Source organism: Eucalyptus grandis, chromosome 6 (assembly GCF_016545825.1).
Source record: "Eucalyptus grandis isolate ANBG69807.140 chromosome 6, ASM1654582v1, whole genome shotgun sequence".
Taxonomy (NCBI): Eukaryota; Viridiplantae; Streptophyta; class Magnoliopsida; order Myrtales; family Myrtaceae; genus Eucalyptus; species Eucalyptus grandis.
In genome coordinates this window covers 39211460-39228132 of record NC_052617.1, presented here as the reverse complement: position 1 = coordinate 39228132, position 16673 = coordinate 39211460, and the positions used below count along the sequence as shown (strand labels likewise).

General features: G+C 42.0%; 1 pseudogene; it reads right to left on the bottom strand.

The window, feature by feature from the left end:
- Nucleotides 1-11062: 11062 nt before the first annotated feature.
- LOC120294849 lies at nucleotides 11063-15735 on the bottom strand (annotated as a pseudogene).
- Nucleotides 15736-16673: the final 938 nt, after the last annotated feature.

Sequence of the window (16673 nt, the reverse complement as noted above, 5' to 3'; positions counted from 1 at the left end):
ACTGGCGATCAATTAGAGAAATCTTGATAAAAATTTAATCTTTTAATATGGCCTTCTTTGAGGTCACTTGCAATAAGGTCATTGAACTTTAATTTTAGTTTAGAATAGATGGGTGCATTTTGGAATGACGATGGTGATTTTTTAAATTAAATATACGGTGATAATTGATAATAAGGTGCCAAACGTAGATCTGAAAATAGAAGCATGAAAGAGGTTATAAGATCAAAAGTGAAGCATCTTTTTTGGTATTGAGCTCGGCTCTCTTCAGATTTCGTCCTTTTCTACATGTTTTTTTTGGGGAGGGGGGCGAGTTATATCCAAAATCATTCCAATGCCAAATGTCCTCTTTTTTTCAAATATTTCTATAGAAGAAAAGTCTTTTCCTTGGGAATTCTTCTACGCAACTATATCCGATAAAATCAGCTTAATAATTGAATCAATAAAAGAAAAATTAACATTCAGTACATGAGTTGTGTTATATTTTCTAGCACAAACTATCTCCATTCACTTAATATGGGTAGTTATATTTATAAGATTTAGCTAATAATGGATATCTACAGTTATAAAGATGACTAAAGGGGGCGAAGGTTGTGTTCTTGTAGTTCTATGTATACATTTAAGAGGCCAAGCGTATTTGGGTATTTAGGTTGACATTAATCTGGTCTTTTTCTAGTTAGGCCGAAAAGAATTGTACATAATTATAATGGCAAGAGAGGCCAAGTTTATATGTAAGCTCCGTTAGTTTCATGGAAAATGAATAATTTGAAAATTATTTTCCTAAAATGATAGATTATGCTACTTGAAATAACTAGTCAATGAAATATGTTTTCATTATTGCCAGCAATTTATGTTTAAATATTTTTATAAACTATGAAAATATTTTTAGTTTATTCATTTTTAAAACGATGCAAATAATCATTTTCAGAAAAATATTTTCCAAATTATTTATTTTTTACAAAAACAAGCGAAGCCTTAGTAGAGGTTCTTTTTTTTTTTTTCCTTTTTCCATATGATGTCAAGCTTTCAAGTGTCTTGAATGTTAAATATCGCCGGTTCATGTATGTTACTTTGGCTTTGATGCTAAGTAGACAAGGCCAATCTAGCCGAGTTGGGGCTATGAAATGATCCACTTGGGTCAGCATGCCCAACTCCAAAAAAAGAAAGTAAAATTGTTGTTTTACTTTACGTCATGACATATTTGATCTATAAACCAATCTCTAGTCAATGTCTAATTGTCCATCCTATCTACATTGATAAATTTTCCAACAAGAATATGCAGTGATGATAATCTAGAGGTCGAGTTACGTCACTAGATGACCGTCGCTTGTTACTCTTTCAAGGGGACTGATCGACATAGAACGGAGCAGACCATTACAACTCTATACTAAAGGATCAAACGCTTCTCTTCTTATAAGATGCCAATGCTACGCATTGTTACGTAGCACTTCGTCCGGACGAGCGCAATAGCATAAAAGGACCAGTCCAATAATTTCCTCCAAAAAGTTTTGATGGGGCTCCTCCTATCAAGTTTGGCCATTGTCCAAATATGATAAGTACTTCTTTTCTTTTCTTTTGGAATCGTGCGCTGATGCAAAAGCGTCGTCATAAGCCGGCATGTCTTTTTAGGCGTAGCTCGATATTGCCGACATCAAACTTAGCGAATTGTATTAAATTAGTGGGGGGAGAAACAGGGAAAGGGCGTATCGCATCGAAATACACGGTCGAAACTCCTCGTTAAACGTCGGCTGTCGCCTTGGGGGTTATCAAATCGAGCAAGAAATTAGGGAAAAAAATGGCCTGAAATTTGGGAACGAAGGTCCATGCTGAGGTAAGGCGAGAAAGCTCCCACGTCAGGCGGCGTTCTTCCGAAGTTAGGCGAAAAAGAATTGCGACGCGGGCCCCCACGACATCGCCTGTCCCACGTGCCTCTAGCCCGCGACTTTTCTTTGGTGCGCTCTTCTCCCCTCCTCGACAATTTTTCGGGGAATCAATGAGGAGGGGCCGCCCCGAAAATTATTGGCGAAGTTTATACGTGACAAAAATATCGAAATTGCACGCCTAGCCTAAATGTGCTTTTCAATTTCCCCTTCCTATTTTTTTATTTTTTTTGTTGAAAAATTGGATTAAAGAATAGCTTCGCGTCATATATTCAAAAGACGTAAAAGGGCGTCTTTTCGGAGACGTCCGAAATGAACTTTCTCCATTAAAATTGGTAAAAGAACTAAGGAGAGCGAGCTTTTCTAGAATTTGAAAACTGCTAAAATCCAAATCGGAACCCCAGTTTCCATCTCATCGCACTCTCCTCCTCCTCCTCCTCCTCCGCCATGGTCCTCCCCTCTCTACAAAAGTCGCGCAATAATAAGGGATTTGGACTTTTGCTGACGAGGCGGGCCCCACCCCACCCGGGGTGGGGCCCCCCCGCGACTGTACACGCGTCAAACTCACAGCAACCCTACCCCTCCTCCTTCCCCCTACTCCAAAAGGCGGAAGATTCGCACTCGCGAGACTTTTTCTTTTCCAATCGTGGGGCCCACCACCCAAGCAAGGGGCGGGGAGGGGGGCCCCACCGCCCGAGGGGGCCTGCCACTTTCGTCTTAATTGTTTTCTTTCGGGAAGAGAAGGGGGGGGGGGGTTAGGCGCGTAATGGAATTCCACGCGTCGGGGCGTGGGGGCGGGGCCCACCGGGAGCTCGCGAGCGAGTCAAGGAAGCAGCCAATGGGAGGAGAGCCCGGTGTCGTCCGGGCAGCTCCTCCCCCCACCCACCCTTTTCCTTTTCTTTCCTTTTCTTTCCAAAACCAGCGGATAATCGAAAGAAAACGCACGCTTGTCGCTGTCGCGGGGGCGTGGGGCCCGGGAGCAACACGTGTCGCGTCCGTGCGGCACGTGAGGAGGAGGGGGAAGGGTGGGGACTGAACTTGCTTTACTGACGGACCAGTCCCCGCTCGGGTACCTGGATCGGGAGAAAATATCGAGGGGTCTGTCCCTGTCCGAAAATGACGGTTTAGTCCCCAACTCCCTTCTTTCTTTTTTTTTTTCACTTTTTGGAAGTTATATTTTAGCCTCGCACCTCTGCATTTCGAGGGTTTTCTCTTTCCTCCCCCCTCTTTTCTCTCTTTTTATCTACCTTTTGATTAAAAAAATTCATGCAAAACAACAACATCTGGCCCCTCGGATCATGTGTTTCTTGTGGATAAGGGTCGTATTCGATGGACGTACGTTTGCCTTGTGAATTTGGAGAACCTAAGGTTGGGGCTCAGGTGGAATGCAGATGACTGCTGATCGTGGCGGCCTCCTGATCGCCTGTCGATTACGATGATTTATTACGGTGCCGTGGCACGCCCAATTGGAGGATAAACTTGGTGCGAGACAAGTTTGCCGCTCGACGGCGAGCTGCCCCCGTCACTTGTTAGGGAATGAATTCTGTAAACCGATCTTAACAAAGCTTGACGTCCCGAATGTCAAAAAGCGATGAGGACTACATACGTTCTACATCCATAATTACTGGAAACCATGCCTTGGATTGGCCAGCGAGTTATGAGTCGCAACGGTCATCACCCACCTTTTCTTCGAACCACGCCCAGGCAACCCTGGAGAAGGCTTCACGGGGAATTAGGCCTGGGAATTTTCCAAATTGGTTAATTTCCCCTAGATTTTATCATTACCCCATTTTACGTTTGGGTTAACTTCGATAAACGAAGTTAGTTTAAAGACATGCTTGGGTCCTACTTAAACATAAATGTGGATGGTGTTCATATTTATAATCCACAGTAAAGCGGTCGGAGGAAATCTCCTCTAGCAAGAGGGTTGCAGGAAAATGTGGCCAAAGCATTGAAATTGGCTGCATAGGTCATTTGACTGTGTCAGGGGTTGAGTGGTATTCGGTGTGGAATATTGTCGTTTTGGTGGAAGCATTCATCTTCAGCCTGGTCAAGCCCTTGCCGTAATTTCATTGCAGTTGAAGGACTCAGACGAATTTTCTTCAAACGAACTGATCCAAAGAAAGATTCGGGCAGTGAACGCTGAGGAGAACCACATGAAATTCTCGAAGTTCACTGCGTAACTCTCTCTCTCTCTCTCTCTGCGTCATTGATCCTACTCTGGTCCCAGAAGGCGATTCAAAGCGAGACACAGAAAGAGTTGGGCCAAAAGGTGCCAACTGCAGATAGGACCACCAACCATGGATGACTTGAAATCGTGAGAATGTTCGAGCCCTATCGTCAGCCGCTGATTTTGAACGACACCTCAACATGCGAACGCTGTCTAGCCTTCTCTCATTTATTAAAAATCAGCACAAGTCGTTGGGACATTGGAGGTTTTGATCATGATGACGACGATGACGATGAAGCGTTTCGCTTCGGCTCCGGTCAATCAATCGAACTGTGTCTGCCATTTATGTCGTGCCTGCCTCATGATCACCAGCCGAGTCACCCCAGCTGGCTAGTTACCTAAGTGACCGACTCTCTTCAAATTGGTCACTACATAGATTGCAGGACATGCATTATCATTGTCGAAAAGCTAGGCTTGTGATAGTGTGTGGATCTTTAGCCTTTAATGAAAAAGGCAGATCTCGAAATCGCTCCCTATGCAGCGCATTCTCTTTAAAGTCGGGCCCCGAAGATATAATTCCTCGTGAATTTCTGTAGTTGCAACTTGAATGGCCTACGCTTCAGTAGTTGGTAGATTCATTCAAGTGCGCCAGAGGCACTCTCTCTCTCAGGTAAGCTAGCTATTGCTACGCAAGTGGAATTGAATAATGTACGCGCTCTTTGCTTTACCGCATTATTTGTGAACCAAACGCATGTCTTCTAAAGTCGCGATATCCTTTTGTTCTAGGGAATCATAAATCACTATTTACAAAATATAAAAGCAGTCTGATTGAGCAATACATGGAGAAATCTAAGTAGCAATCTCAGTCAAATGGAAAAGGCGACGTATAGTAAACGTGATAGCCCCACATTACCTAAGTTTAGGAATTTCATCCAACCATATCATTACGTGGGTCAATTAGAAAATGACAGACGTCGATTTCACCCTCTACCATGGATGCGTGCACATCTCCTTGTTACAATCATTTCTGTTTTTTTCCTGGTCAAGAGTTCCAACGTAGACGCAGCTAGAAGGGAAGCGGACACAAAGGAAATTGATTTTTGTGTGTGAGATATGAACATGTGACCGTGTTTGAATCGCTGACAATTGGTAAGAGATTGGATTTGAGATCTGAGATGCTGTTCGGTGACAGCTCACGGGCCATACGTACGTGGATTCGTCTGGAAGGTGTTTGATAAGCTCCTGCCTCCTTTGATTTTGAGTCACTTCTTTTCTTCTGGAGAGGAATACGAGAAAGATACAGAAAACAAGAGTCAAATCAATGGCATAAGTGAAGGATCCAAGGTGAATTTGGCTTCAAAGAAGGGATAGAGTCGAATAATCCTCTTCACGATATATATATACTAGAACTATGCATACATCAACAGTAAACATTCTTCAAAGTATAGGCACACGATTTTATTCATTCTAGTATCATATTGACAGCAAAGTTGATTTCTTCTGTTCTGTTTCGATTTTATCCAATGTTGCCTATTCACGGAGTCATTCTATCACTTGCACATACCAAGAACGGAAAAGAGAGGATTTTCTTCACTAGCACGCACTTTGTCAATCTACATCCGCATTACCTATGAACAAACAAGGGACAGAAACGTGGAGTTTGCTTCTGATCAAGATGCTCCAAAACAAGAAAATGCAAGTCCAGCATATGACGGTCAAGAAGATGAGAGAGAGAGAGAGAGAGAGAGCATGACTTTTCTGTATGCTAAACGTGGCCAATTTTCGTCCAAGAGGGACAACCATACACATCATACATTCACCAAGTCCAACTAATGCATGACTTGTTAGGCAGGCCACTCATAATTGATCCCAACAATGGCGTCCCCCACAATTTCTGCAATTGCTTTTTGACCGAGCCCTTTTCATTCAAGGCCACAAGGTGTGAGTTCTGGAGACAGCACTGTTCAGGAACACGCCAGACCCATTAATTGGTGACCAACCCCACACACTCCAAAAGACTTCTCAAGAAGGGACGTGGGCATGAACACATTTTTCTATCCGAGAAAATGCCTGCACTAACACCGATTCACTTACTCGAAGTTACTATCAGATGTTCAATGTGACCCACATGCTGAAATGCTCATTCACAATCCGACATGTCACTTTCATTTATCGAGTTTACAAACCGATCTTGATATGCTCAGCGCTGTTGTTGCTGTCTAGCCACTGGGCTCCCTACCGTTCGGTGACTTTCCTATTGAGATCAAACCTACTTTCTGGTAATATACAGATGAGGGCCGAAAAGAGGGTAGTGGATTGGGATCAGACTAGTTATGAATTATTATGATTGCCTATGAAATGGAGTATGGATGGGATTCTGTGCCACTATCTACTAAGGATGGGATGGCGACCTTGAATGGAAAAAGAATGTCATATACCGAAATGGATAAATGCCACTGACACATACATCTATCGAGTATGTTGATGGACGAGCCCCTCTTTAGTGGGAAAATAAACAAATATCTTCCTTTTAAAAATTTGTAAATGGGGAATTGCATGACAGCTGCTTTAGGGGGTCAAAAGATTATAATTTGTGAAAAGCTTGCGATGGACTCTTTTTAATAAACCCTAAAAAGCTTAATGTGGAGGCGACTGCCCCATTCGATATAAAGACTCCAATATAGACGTCTCTCACGAATCTTTTGCGAACTCATACTGATTCGATTCTCCTCAAAGAATAATGCCCCTCCTCTGGTGAAAAGCCACTTGATTGATTATGTGTTCTTTGAAAAAAGAGGAGTATGACAAAGGCATGTGATGCTTATATGCTGCTGAACAGATTCTCTGTCCTTGCGGTGGTACTTTGTGATGGGGGAACCAAAGTGAGCATGTGATACTTGACAATAACTCAAGCCCACTCATCGGAATCATTGTAGTTCAGAATCTGGGTTTTGTTTATAATATAGTTTAAACTGTATATATAAATATAGAGGGTACAATTCAATATTATAATTTGATGTTTGGTTATTATAATATGCAGTGGGAGTGTGGCCTGTTGATGTGAAACTGGGTGCTGGGTGCCCCAGAAAGTATGGACAGTCCCCTTTAGTTTAATTCCCAGGATACATCATATCCTGAAACATGTCAAGATCACGAACCCTGTGTTTCTTTCAGTCAGTTTCCAATTCCAGATATAAATATTTGTATATCCACAACTGCACATGAAAAGCTTCTGTCAGATCTTGAAAACAAAGAATCGATTAGCTCGGGAACTAAAACCCAAATGCTCAATCATGCTTGATGTTTCATGCACGCCCTTTCGCCTCCACGTACGGTAAGATGGAGACATTGAGCACACGAGCGCAATCTCTCTTTCTTTTTCTTGTTTTCAAGAATAATTTATTGGAAGATAGGTGCAAAAGTGACTAAATTGACTGCCTGAGGTCAATTACATGTTGTTCTTTCTTCAAATTCTTTTTATATCTAAATCTTTATTTTGATGGTTCTTTAGTACTGACATTGGAGTTTCAACCGAAAATGGCAGAGAACTCCGGAAATGGCAGAGAACATCAAATTCTGACATACTTAACTTAGGAGATATGTGACGTAGATGTTCCTTTTTGGCCCATCTCTTGCGTAGGGCTTCATGTGAACATGCTTAGCGTAGACTTTGTAACATATCGATTTTGGGAGGCAGTGTGTACTGCAAAAATAGCGCGGCTGGATCGATAGCGATCGCCAAAGTCAAGACGCAGGCGGCCAAGGAAGAGTCCCACCCGTCGAAATTTTGAAAGGCGCGAGCACCAGAAGCAATTTCGGCTTGCTTTTGGACATCTCAACCGACACTTTTGTTAGGTGTGAAAACTCATGCTGATGGCGTATTTGCGTTGGCAAATTTAATGGATGATTTGCTTGTCTTTATCGCGTGGTCGGCATCTTATCAGTTGGGTTTCGATGTCTCATCAAACAATTTGAGCGTTGGAGCTTATGCTACGCAGGCGGACATGGCTGAATTTTTCTTCATCCATTTTTAGCGTTTCCTCTCTTGTCTCATTAATTTTTCTCGAAGGCGGGACATCGACCTTTGTTTTCAATAAACAATTTTCTTTTTAGGATTTTGTATTTGATAATTATTGATGAGGGTTATGTCTCGTGCATATTAATTATGGCGGGGAAATACATGGAGTGGAGGACCTAGTCTTGTCCCAAAACTCGCACACCATTTCCCAGGATTGAGGAGGGTCCTAATCTCTTTCAGCGAGTCCACAATCCAAGCCCTTTGGCATGGCCTAGATCTGCGTTGAAATCAGCCCATGAAAGGCCATGGGCTGATTTCTACACAAATCAATGTGCGTGGCCCATTTTCTATTGAGGCCCTTTACACCGGTTTTGATGTAAAATACAACCTCGATGCTGGACATACTCAGGCTAAGTTGTGAAGTTTTATTTAGTGAATGGCCCTCTTATTGGGGGTCGGATATGACTAATCCTATAGTGTCATATCATCTACTAGAAAGATTTAGTGAATGGCCCCTCTTATTGTGTTTTATTTAAACATAGCCAATCCTATAGTGTCATATCATGTTGTAGAAATGTTTATTGAAAAACACATCATATCCTACATTATCGTATCATCTACTACAAAGATTCAGAAAATGTTTGATAACGTGCCAAACAGTACCTAATTCTCTCTTTATATTCCCTGAAATAGAAAAAAAGAACATAAATTCATTTGATAATATTTTTTGTTCTCGAGGAATAGATCTAAAACAAAATCAAGAAATTAAAAAAAATCATTTCTTCTGCAACCTTGCCGGAGACTCGTTGTAGCTAGAAGCGAGGCCAAGTTCGCCTTAGCTACTACAAGGTCACTGGTTGAGAGCAAGAAGAAGAAGAAAAGGGGAAAAAAAAAAAGCAAAAATGGAAAAATGTAATAAAATTATTAAAGAACTAAAAAAAATTGAGGGTCGTACCCAACGCATTTCTATTCTAAGAATATAAATTTTGTAAAGTTCCCAAACACTTTCAAATACTCGGAAACTCATCTAGAAATTAAAATATAATAAAATATTTTTAAATAGAAATTATTTTCAGAAACATAATGGTTACCAAAAACACTTTAATAGATAATTTTCTATTTCTCTTATTGATATACTCAATTATTTGTCACATCCTTAAGAACTCGACTTTCAAATTACTATCGTTATGACCGTTGTCTTGCCGTTTTGTATTGCACTTGGTTTGTGAAAATTATCAATTGGAATATTATTTTTTTCATCGTTTATGAAAAAGAGTTAAAAGAGAAAAATGTTTCCCTTGTCTTTAAAAAATTTAGATAGAAATTTTTTACAAATATTAGTAAACTCGAATAGGACATGTATCTAAACTCTCTTTTCCATCCCCTCTACCCACCTACGGCAATGGCCGCCACGCATAGCCTCTCACCAAGTTCTGTCTCGTTGCCACTCAGCGAGGCTCATCGTGGTGACAAGCTAGTCTCGATCTCGGTCATAGAGGAGCTCCATGGCCAATTTCAAAGGTCCTCCATGGCTTAGCCCAATTGACAAAGATCGATACGATGGAGCTCCTCCATGGCCAAATCCGAGCACCAGTCACCCACAAAGCTGCTCCTCAGCCATATCGGAGCTTGATCGACCTCAGCCATGGTGGAGCTCCTCAACCTCGGAATGCTACTTTTAGCAACAAAGAGGAACTTCGGGGACTAAAATCGTATTATTATGATGTTTTAAACAGAGCGGTGACAAGGAACGAGATGTGTCTTTCGCAAATGGAAATAGAGAAGACAAGGATGAATGAAGGAGATAAACCAGAACCTCAAGACTGTAGGCTGGCGATGGGATGGAGGAGAGACCGGTGGTTGCTGAAGATTTGTGCAGCGATGATGCCCAGAAAACATCCACGAGCACTGGAGACTGAACGATCGACATTCAATCCGACCTTGGCAGAGAGAAGGAGAAGATGGAGCACGGCGAGGAGAGTGAGATGAATTTTGTCAGCAACTAGAGAACCATAACGGCCAGAGTCAATCGAGCCGAACGGTCCCAATTCAATCTAACTCGAAAACCCAAATATTTACTGAATACTGTATAAAATATTTAAAGATGTTAGATTCTGTAAATATATATATATATATATATATATATATATATATATATATATATATCCCAACGACCTAAGACAGTCAGGCCTACCAATTGACCAATTCATATGATCAAGTCTTAAATGATTAGCATAAACGGAATTGTGTTTAAGGCCCACACGTCATAAACATACCTCATTTATTGGTCTCTAACGGCCAAATTCTTGTCATAAAATTTTCAAGTTCTCTTAAAACATAATATTCTCGTTCATCTAAATTGGCCATAAAAAAACCATCTCATTGGTATGTTAAAAATATGCAATAATATCTCAAAAGGCGTGTAATAAACCCATATTTGGGATTCTTACCCTTTATATATCTGTCGGATTCCTTCGATCCTCTGTGGTTTTTTCCTATTCCTCGACTTCATATTCTAATCTTCCATTTCGATTCGTCCCTCTTTTTCTTTTTCTAACGCAAGAAACGTAAAAGCTGATTTATCAAAGTGATTTACAAAACAACAACACGACAACCTAAGAGAGAGAGAGAGTAGTAAAAGATGCTCCTAAAGACAGTTTCGGCAGTAAAAGATGCTCCTAAGACAGTTTCGGCAATGACGTCCCTGCCATTCTAGTTGAAATGCACTCAATTCGACTCCGTCAGGATACCAAAAGGTACAGGATAGCCACCAGTTTTGGACTCTACTTTAATTCAACCCTTTTCACAAATTCAATAAGCTATAATTACATCCTCCCCTGGGTGCTCCAGGGTGTCATGAGGCTACAAAACTTAGACTTGAATCCATTAGGATCCTAGAGTTGCTATATACTATTGGGAAAGCTAAAAGAATATGTTACAAAATGAGCACAATAGGCTCCAAAGATGTAGCCCTAACTAGTTTACAAAGTGACTAAAACGTAATGGTCAATCTCACCAGCCATAGATGGGATTCTCCACCTGCGGAGGCAAAGAGATTAAGGTCTTGACTGTGCTGCTTGCTGTAGTCTCTAGTTCCCGGTACGGCTCCGGTGCATAGTCTCAAGAACTCGTTACTAGTGAGACAGTAGTGGGCAAAAGCCAGCCCTCCATCATACAGTCCTGTCAAGCTAGGCATTGAAACTGATTTGCCAGAGCTTTTCCATTTATCTTGGCTGTACTGCCTTCACCTCTATCTTCGTTCAAGACTTTCTCGAGCTCAGAATACTCTAAGAATCTGCGTAGCAGCTTCCCACGAAAGGTTGTATCTTTGCTCAGGAGTCAGCGGCCGAGGCTCATTTTCGCTAGGCCTCTTTCACTTTGGCAACAAAGTCCTCGGATGTTCTGTATGTTAAACAGTTGGGAAACGATCTAAAAAATTCATTGGATGGGTGGTCAGCACAAACCACAAATTTCCCATCGCAAGTGCCTCAGCAGTAGCCGTGCATAGCACATCGCTAACACTGGGATTTGTGAAGACTTTGTACCTTCAAGAACAAGAGCAAATATCGTCAGTAAGCTCACTAGTTTTGTGTCTTCCCTATCTGCATGAGCATGCACGCTAGCAAGAATGTGAGGACATTTGCCTACATGATTGTAGAATCATAAACAGATTAAATTCCAACCATTAATGTCTCATCAGCCCAAGAAACAGAACATAAGGAGCATATTCCTTGGAGGAAAATATGAGCTATATCCTACAGGAGTTCATTTTCAAATGTCCTTTTAAACCCCTTTCTGACGGAAAACATTGCTTGTCAGAAATTCCTGAAAAAGATCTTCATTGACACGTTAATTGAACCAAAACTGATTCTATCTGATAGAAACTTTGTATGCTTACCCATGAAGAGAATCATCTGCATGGTCCCTTCCTTTAAGAAAGTTGAGATTTAAGTTCAGTCTCCTAGCTGCACCTGAACTTCACGTTGCATCCTCACCATTTCCAAACACATCCAATTTAAAACCGTCAAGATCACTCTTATGCATTGCTAACAAATCTATCAACTCTCTGTATCCTTTGCCCACACCATCTTCCCCAGGAAATATGCTCCTTTGGAAAATGCTTGTTGCCCGAGTTCCCTTTCTGCAGCAACCTTGTCTCCAATTTTCAAGAACTTGGGATTCACCCCATGGACATTGCACACTATTGACTTGGGCAAATCTTGTGTGGCAGCAGAAAGGCGAAGAACCTAGATGTGTATTCAACAATAACATATCAGATGGAAAAGAGGAAAAATAAAACCCACACGAGTAGCACATTCAGTTCCATCTCTAAAGCAAAAACAAACAATTACAATTGAGGAAGACATAAGCTCTCACCTTGTTGCAGTACGCCCTTGTGACCCAATTGTTTATGTGCTTCACAAGGAAAGCTTGGAGAGCTCCATTTTTCTCTCTCTTGATATACTCTAAGTAATTGGTGTGAACAACACCTACGACATGGTTGAATTTATCGGTCCACCGCTTGCCATGATGATACCAATTTAAGTGCTCTGGCTCTTCCAGGACAGCGATGTCAGCATCTTTTGATGGGATAAATTGTGTAGTGTCTCCGGCAGGTATTATGCTCCGCCTTTCTTTTGAAACTGTAGACCAACAAGAATAATATCTCATCTACCAAAATCAAGAATAGAATGTCAACTAGAAGTATGAACTTGCAGTGAATTGCCAGGAAGCTCCTACCTTCCTGGATAAAATGAAATTTTGAAATCAGCCTTAAAGCCAATCCTTTCCTCCAGCCAGTTCCGTATGTAAGTTTCCTGTTCTTCTGGAGAGCTGAAAGTGATATTATTCGGATAAACTAATTCTTGATCTGATTTACAAAGCCAGGGAACAAGAAGGGTCACATTTTGCTTTGCAGAGTTGGCTAAATATGCTGCTCGAAATAAAGGGTTTACAGCTGTTCCAGTCATCCAAGGCAGACTAGCAGTTGTAACAATAGCTACATGCCTCTTCTGATCAGTCATGTCATGCTTTGCAGTGTCTGTCCAGAAACCGCCCTCATAGCAATGCCCTGTACTCTGAAGGACGCTGGCTAGTCTCAACTCCAGCTCATCATTTATGTTATCATTTCCAATAATTGAAGATTCCTCGCCAGAAAGGAATGCATTAAAAGTTGGTTTTTACGTTTGCTGCACAAGCTTTCCACTATTTTGTCACACACATCTGCAGAGAAATTTGGGATGATGTTGAAAGGCATAAGAATCATGGAATACCCAAGTCTGCAATCGTAAATCAGATTCAATCCACTCTGTGTATTTATTTATAAAGACACAATCTTGTGTTTAAACAAACAAGTTTGGCTGAGAATAACAAATACAAAACAACTGCAGCAGACCAGCTGACCTTCAAGCCTTTAAAGACTTAACCAATTTTTTAGAATTAAGATCCAACGAAACCATAATGGGAAGCTCATTAAGAAAAATAGCAGACATGTTTGTAAGGGCTGCAAAACTATTTTTCTGTCACCCAGAATGCTGAAAAAGATCACAGATATACACCTAGGTAAAGGTCATAGAGTGGTTTAATTTTCTTGTCCACAACAAGAGGGAGTCTGTTTGGTGAAAAGAAAATAAGCTTGACCGATCAATATTCAGTGATAGGGAAACCAAGAGTTATCATGAATAGGTCTATCCTACCTCATCATATTGAGTCATTGACAATATGCTTTATATGTTATTAGTAAGGATAATCATACATAAAAATAATCATGAACCATGGACAAACATTTTGGAAAAGTAACATCCACGACTAGCTAGGTATGTGAACATTAAAGAGATCAATATTTACCTTTTCTTACACCTAGCTGATCCAAAATGGTTCAGATTGCCTGATCAGACACGCGAGAAGTTCAGGCACGTCAAGTGGCGGTACTCCCTGCAAAAAAATGGAAAGAGGCAAGTGTTCAGCTCGACAAACGTCAAAGTACAAAAAGTATTTAGCAATTCTGGTTTGCTTTAAATCAGAATGTGTAGCTAAAAACTGAACACTTCAGTCTGAACTACACTTTACAAAATTATGAAGGAGAACAAGGGAGCAATTTCAATTTTGACTACTCCACTTCTATTTTTCACTTTCATGCCAGAAAGGGACTTCAAACTTTAAAGCAAAATGCATGTCAAACTGCCGCATAAACACATGCGACCAAAAACGTGTGAGGTGCCTTTTACAATCATTTTCCCAGTATTAAAAGCTGCATACTTTGACAAGCCAATGACAAATGGACAGTTCATGTGCACAGAACGTTTATAAAGTACATCATAGGGCAAAATAGTGAACTTCAACAAGAAAGAGGCTAACCTTTGACTCTTCAGGCCCTTGCAAATTGCTTTCTGCAGAAAACAGTCATGAATTAGACATGTAGCTCTTATCATAACAAGGTAAAATAAGCAACAAAATAGAAAAGAAGAGCCATTTTAACTACAACTTCAGACATGTTTTTACTCAATAACAATTTAAATTAAATGTAAAATACTAACCAAACGGAAAATTCGGAGAACTGAATGTTCAACCTCTCTCCCACCCGCCCCCTCCCCCTTCCTTTTTTTCCTGTGAAAATTTTTTTAGATCCTACCAGAAGAAAATGGGTTCTACTCTAGGTAACTATAAACCCAGAAACCTAATGGATTGAGCGACAATCCAAGAGCAGAATGTCCAATTAGCTCTGGGAAAGGGTCAAAACGACAGAGGAACACAGGCCGACACAATTCATTTAGTGATGGAATCACAGGATGCAATGCAACAATCAGAGGACTTAAAAGTAAGGTATTTCGATTTATTCATCTTGCAAGCTCAATGACAAGCTCGCACAGAATTTTTAAAGCTAGGAATCTCCTGATAATCCATGACTACTGATCAAATCTTTAAGACCTCTAGTTTACCTCAAACAGCCTAAGCAAACGGAAATCACCAAGTTCACTTCAAGATGAGATAAAACCAATTGGATGAGATAACCAAGAAAGGAAAAGCAAGGTGAGAAGACATACCAAGCTCGACTTCACTTTCTCCACGAGCTCCCCGCTCTTCCACCCCTCGAAAATATCCACCGAGCTCGGGCTCCTCCGCCTCGAACTCCCCGAGCCTCGCCTTCAACGCCCGAATCGGCTCCCAATAGTCCTTCTCCACCTTCGGCTCCTCCATGAACCGCACCCACCTCCTCCTCCTCCTCCTCCTCCTCGCCCTATCGAAATCCACAACCCCGCTCCCATCGTCCGCCTCCGAGACAATCGCGTTCTTTATGGCCGACAGATCGATCCGTATGTTCCCCGAGTGCCCCCACTTCTCCAGCACGCGCTTGCTGAAGTCCGGCGCCGAGTAGGCCCGCCGGAACTCGAACAGCTTGGGCTGCAGCCGCTTGACGAAATCGATCTCCGCGGGCGGCCGCCGCGCGGAGGGAAGGTGGTGGAGGCGGAATTGATGAAGTTCTCGAGCTCGCGGTCGAAGGAGGTGGCGAGGTTCTTGAAGGAGTTGGCCCGGTTGCGGATCAACTGGAAGTCGGCGTCGGCCGAGACGCGGACCTCCTTCCAGCTCTTGGAGAGGAAGGAGAAGGCGCTCGAGGACGCCACCGGAGACTGCGTCTCGTTGACCATCGGCGCCGGCGTATCGGGGCCCTGATCGGAGCTAGGGTTTCGCCGGAGGAGAGGGATTTTGGAGAGATTCCGTGCGGAGCCTATTATGGATTTTCAGAGAGAAAAATGGGAGAGATAGGTATTTTAAGTTTCGGGGAATGGTTCGAGGAGGTTAGGGAGGCTCAACGGCCAGGATCGTTTCGGGAGGGGGCCGTACACGTGTGACGCCACGTAGGACTTCCGGAGATTTCGCGGGGTGACGTGGAAGGGCGACACGTGGGGGCGGGATTGGCGGGACCGGGGATTTGGCGGGAATATTCTGGAGAGGGAATATGCTGCGGGAACGAGGGAGGAAGGGTGATGGGCCTTCGGGATGGGAGCTCCTGGAGTTTCGGTCTATTTCGACCGTCGTTTGTCTGGCGCGGGGCGGCCACGTGGCGCGTAGCTATTGGAGGGACGCCGGGATTGTCTATCTTTCTGTTCTTGTCCGATTCCATCTCCGGTCCACGGTTGTCGTCGGCATTGTTTACCGACGAATGCTAGAAGATTCAGAAGAACGCGGCGGGTAAAACCTTAAACACTCAGTAAAATTTAGTGACTTTTAAGATGATTTATAGCATGAATTTCGGTGAACGAATGATTCAGATACACAATTACGTATTAAAAATTAAATCTTGATTGTAATTACTTCATATCACTAATAACTTAAAGATTCGAGATTGACAAGTCCGTCGTTACAACACCATCTAAAATTCTAGTAGTCAAAAAGCAACTCCACATAAAGTGGAGGTAACTATCATTCATCAAATTTAATAGTAAAACTTGGTCATTTTTATCTCGATGCATTATTTTAGATAAGCTCATCTTGGCATCCACAGTAAAACCCTTACAATATTTTCAAAGGTACTCATTAGTTTGGGTAGTTGAAGGAGAAAATATGAGAAGGGATCATCATAGGACGCGTTCGAATGCTTCGTTCAAAA